Genomic DNA, 5274 nt, shown 5'->3' with positions numbered 1-5274 from the left:
CTGCAGAAAATTGCAGATTTTGGCAAATCTGAGTATGCCAATGCGTCCGGAACGCCCAAAAACATAAAGATAGACTCCTGGATCACTGTATTCCGAGTTCGGGTGAGGGAGTTATGACCAAAAAACCTCTCTTTTTTGCTGTTTTCCGGAGCTGCGGAAACCTGTGTATTGACTGTAGCTCCTCAAACTGAGCTCTGATACCACTTTGTAGAGTGCGCAGGTGATGGAGAAGGTAGGAAAGAAGACTACGCACACACACCAACACAAATCGAGACACACACACACAATCGTTACCCTGTAGCAGCCATTCAACGAGCTGCTCTTCTCTTCTTCTTCTTTTGAACTATAATCCAAAGTATATTTACAACATAGTATAGTCAGTGTCCAGCCGCCCATAGCACAATGGGCATATTCTTTAACATCATATTCTTTAACACTTGAGTCAAAAAGAGACCCTACAAACTTAATGAGGAAGGTGCTTGAGAAGCTTCCCCATGCATAAAAGTTTCAAAGTTAGGGGAATCTTTTGCTACGAACGGAGCGTGGCTGTCCTGCGAAATATCTGAAATAACACAATAAACAGCATAAAACAAGCTAATCGACATACCTGGCACAATCACGTGGTCGCATGATCGCAAGATACACGAACAGAGAGAGACAGAGAGCGAGAAAGATTGAGAGAGCACGTGCAGGCGCACCTCCTAGAGTGGAGTGCTACGCCGGCGTGGCGAGAGAGAAGAGGGGAGAGATGAGAAGAGCAACGCAGACAGTGGGTGCAATCTCCCCCCGTGCAAGAGTGACCATTTCCCTCTTGCACATATTTGTTATATAGATTTCTTGAATGGTCAAATTGGTTACAAACTGGCCGGCCGGTCATAAATGGCCAAAGCTCATAAAAGAGCACTTGAATAATAAAATTACATGATAAACATATCCGTTCGCATAGGCCAAGCTGGGTCTAGTCTTTTCCACCTGTCAGCTGCAATAAATAATAAAATATCAATTCTATAACATACCTCTCCGTTGGAAAGCAACTATCCTCAGTTGCGAAGATAAAAATCTACAAACAATACTTGTAAAAAAAACAATGATTAGTATGTTGTGTCAAAAACATCACATAATAAAAGAAAGATTTATGAAACTAAGCAACATGAGCTTATGCCTGTCGTCATCCACATACTACCTATTCTAGTGTCCTATACCACTAGAATAAGCAGTATATGTCATACCCTGATGAATCAGGATATCATTGGTCACACTCATCATTCAATAATCATTTCTCATCAATCTCAGATCCAATTTCATAAATACTATCATGACAGAAAAGCATCGACATATACCAATTCCCAATCCAAATCCAAATCCAAATCCAAAATATCTTTTATTTTCTATACCCGGGTAACAAAATCATACCAGTTACAGTGGTGGCCAGCCACTGCAGCATGATTTTGTGATCGGTGTTGCCTCATCCAGCGAGTCTACACCAATAAAGTGTGCTGCCTAAATCGGCGAATCTGCACTAATGCTGCCTAAATCGGCGGATCTGCATTCGATATTTGTTTAAAAATCATAAATCTAAAGTTTATTAATGTGCTGCCTAAATCGGCGGATCTGCACCAAGATGAGTATCTACACACTGCCTAGATCGGCGAATCTGTGTGTGCGTGACCAATGGACTAGGCAAGACATAAAGGAAAAAATATTTATTATGTTGTTGACATCACAGTGCAATATATCAAAGTACTTACAAATTGTTGTGCACTATCCCAGAGCACTGTAGCTCACATGAGTAGCTGCATAGCTTATAGACAAATCTTCTTTCAATACATTTAGAGGGCAGGACCTTAGCAGTGTTTGAGTATTCTGCGTGGAACATAATGCAGATAGCTGAAATATGAAAAGAGGAGTGGCGTATGCGAGTACATACCAAGAGGGTTTGGAATGGGTGTCCTTGAGTATGCGTGTCGAGAGAGCCGTGTTGTCTCTTTGAATGGTATTAGGAAACACAGGTAGGAGTTTGGCACAATCTTGTATGACAGAGGGAGTAGCAATGTAGCAATTACTAAAGACAAGGTCCCAAAAATAATCAAACTGCACATCAATATTGTCAAAGTTGATAATGGTGAAACGGACGCAAAGTTAGGATTGAAAGTGGGAGAGTTTAACTACAAAAAGGGGAATAATGAGAATACCTGACTGTCAATTGTTAGCACCAAATAATTTTCTACAACGGTTGATAAATTACAACAGGAAGGGTGACAACAACTGACCTACATATCTATAAAAGTATTGCAAACATGATAGCATGGTAATTATTAGCTTCTTATGAAGTATCGTGTCCCTGTAAGGACTTGGAGAGAATAGAGTAGTGAATGTGGGTGCATTTGTAGATGATTTTACAAAGAATATAGATTAGCTTGGACAAACCAATAATGTCGTTCAATATTTTGTGACACACGGTGTAAATTTCGAGAATAGGGGAAAAGGTGGGACATCGTAGGAAAATGCAGAAGCGTCAACATCAAACACCCTTGGTTGTGCTTAGCCAGTTTCAAAAAAATCATTCAATTTAAAGAAAACACTGACCGATATTGCTGATAGAATGAGATTTTTCTTTTGTGAGCGGTATTGTTTTGATTACGCAAGAGGTAGTTTAATGAGATTGTTAGCAATAGGTTTCAGAGTGCTTATAGAAATACCTCGATTGTTAGTCAATGAACGCATTCTTAAATAAGTGAAGCAGTTATGACTAGTGTATTCCACACATGGCCATTCATATCTCTAGTTGGTACATTATTTGCTAAGATACTTGCAATTCTCTCACACTGCCTTTGCAATGTGCATAGCCACTGTTGAGCACCAAATCCCATACCGCAGTTAACAGATGATTGATACAAATTGTGAGCCCCTCTAGAATCAGCTTCCACATGCTCTACCCAAGTGACCTTGGAATATCCACTGGGCATCTCCTCAATAACACAGCCAGAAGGGCGCTTTCTGCATCGTGGGCGGGTTCCCACATAGACTATCGATCGAGACGTCTACAAAAACCTATAGATAGCCTACGCGCTTCGAATATCTCAAGATGTAGTTTTCCCGAGTGGGAACCAATTGGGTAGGCAGCTGAAATTCTGAGTACATCAACTGAATGGCGCCATCAGTAGAAAGGATCTCAACAGTGTGAACTTGGGAGATAATGGAAGGGAACATTTCTGCCCAGGGTCCCACATCCATAGGGTCTCAACAAGGGAGGGAGAATTCATGATGCCAAGGCCAGTGTGACAGGTACTCTCGGAGTGTAGCCCTGTAGGCGTAGGGCAATGGCCGCAAGGGAACCGCTGGACATAAACATCATGATCAATACATTCGAGAGGATCACCTGTGGTGGAATAGGAAGGATGAGGAACCCACAAGGATTCAGAATCTTGGGCAACTTGTAAAAGTTCTTCCAGAGCAAGCTCAACAACAAAGGGCTTCTCAAAGAAAAAATTTAGATCGAGCTTCGGGGCGCACGCTGCTGCATGTACAAGAAACCCTTGAAGCGCCAAGCCATGCATTTTGCAGTAATAGAGAGTGGTCTAGGCCATGGTTTTATGTCGGAGCTCTCGAATGAGCACTAGCTGCTAGTGGATGAGGCGTGCAAATCTGAGGTGCCCTAGCTTGGTGCTACATCTCTGGTGGTCATACGTACTTAAGCAGACTCGATCTTATAATTGATCAGCGCGCGCCATGGAAGGCTTGCTGCCACACTGATAACAATATTGTAAGGAGTTCGTCTGTTTTCCCGATGGTAGGAACTAGCAAAGGTGGTGCTGCCCATTCCTTGTTGCCAACAAGGAGAGCAGAGAGTTCGTATGGATCCGGTTGATTGGTTGAGAGAGAGAGAAGGAGTGTCGGGAGGTTGCATCAAGTGAGGGAGAGAAGCGGGACGATAAGGGTGGGTTGGCAGACGATCACAGCCACAAAGGGGTGGTTGGAGACTGCATGCGGCCACCGAGTGATGAGAAGTGGGGCGGGGGATGAGAGAACCACTGCATGGGAGTGGTTGGCGACCGGAGAGAGAGGCAGATGTATGGTGGTGAACCAGCGACAAAGAGAGATATTGAGACGGGGTGTGTGTGTGTGTGTGTCAGTTTGGTGGTTGGCCAAGCAAAAAGGGTGGCGGCGACTGAAGACAGAGAGAGATGCTCGTAGGTGAGCTGAGTGGCCACCTTTGCATGCAGTGTAAAATAAAAAATAAAAATTGAGACAACTGGTTTGCATGCTCCTTATTGGCTGTGTAGCATGTAAGCAACCATCCGTTCACAGCGATCAGGGAGTGGGAGTTGGTGCCGCCATGCAAAGAAAGAGAGAGAGAGAGAGAGAGAGAGAGAGAGAGAGAGAGAGAGAGAGAGAGAGAGAGAGAGAGAGAGAGAGAGAGAGAGAGAGAGAGAGAGAGAGAGAGAGAGAGAGAGAGAAACTCCGACTGCCGGTACTGTGTGGAGCTATACTTGGCGACAGTTGAGTGAGAGGGTGGAAAAGAGAGAGAGAAAGCTGCCAGTAGATGCATGCTGCAAAAGGGACTGTGTGGAGGGTGGGTTGCGCATGCAAAAGGAAAGTGAAGAGCGGTGGTTGGTCTAGCGGTTGTAGTGAGAGAGAGCTGCAATTAGAGGAGCTGCATGGCATGAGAGTCAGCAGCGCCAGTCGGGCTAGTTGGTGGGGTTGAAGACTTCCAGTGGAACTGCTGGGTGGGTGGTCTTCCAGCAAATGAGAGAGAGATGGGAAGAGGGCACATGCGATTGCATGCTGTGTCATGGCCACAAGCAACTGAGAGTAGGACATTGGAGATAACTGTGAGAGTGAGAAGTAGCTGGTGATCATTATAGTCGGCGGCTGGGTGGTTGAGGACGAGAGAAAGAGGCAGTTGAACTATGGTTGGCTGCTTGCATGAAAGAAAGAGGGAGAGGAAGGCGACCAGTGCATGGCCGCTTGGATTCAGCGATCTTCCATGGCTGTGATCATTCATCACTAGTGTAGTGCAGACTCACGATATTACTAAGTTTGCTTTAATTAAAATAAGTGATACTATGCTTATCAGTGACTTGAAAATGAAAAAAAAAAACAGTCTGAGGGTCATTCTCACTAGATGAAGTGCGATGGCTTCTTCTCAGATTCATTATATTAGGGTCTATAAAAACTGCTTCGGCGTTTACTTCTGAGTCGATTGCCCTCTCAAATAAATTTTATCTATTTATTTATTTATTACAAGATCATGAAGATCCTTCAGCTATCTAC

General features: G+C 43.9%; 1 pseudogene; it reads right to left on the bottom strand.

Moving 5' to 3' along the window:
- Positions 1-2726: 2726 nt before the first annotated feature.
- On the bottom strand, positions 2727-3557 carry LOC147445979 (homeobox-leucine zipper protein ROC2 pseudogene; annotated as a pseudogene).
- Between the last annotated feature and the right edge of the window lie 1717 nt (positions 3558-5274).

The sequence above is a fragment of the Adiantum capillus-veneris genome, chromosome 12, assembly GCF_014529385.1.
Source record: "Adiantum capillus-veneris isolate H3 chromosome 12, ASM1452938v2, whole genome shotgun sequence".
Lineage (NCBI taxonomy): Eukaryota > Viridiplantae > Streptophyta > Polypodiopsida > Polypodiales > Pteridaceae > Adiantum > Adiantum capillus-veneris.
The sequence above is the reverse complement of the archived record's forward strand: the minus strand, read 5'-3'. Positions and strand labels throughout refer to the sequence as shown.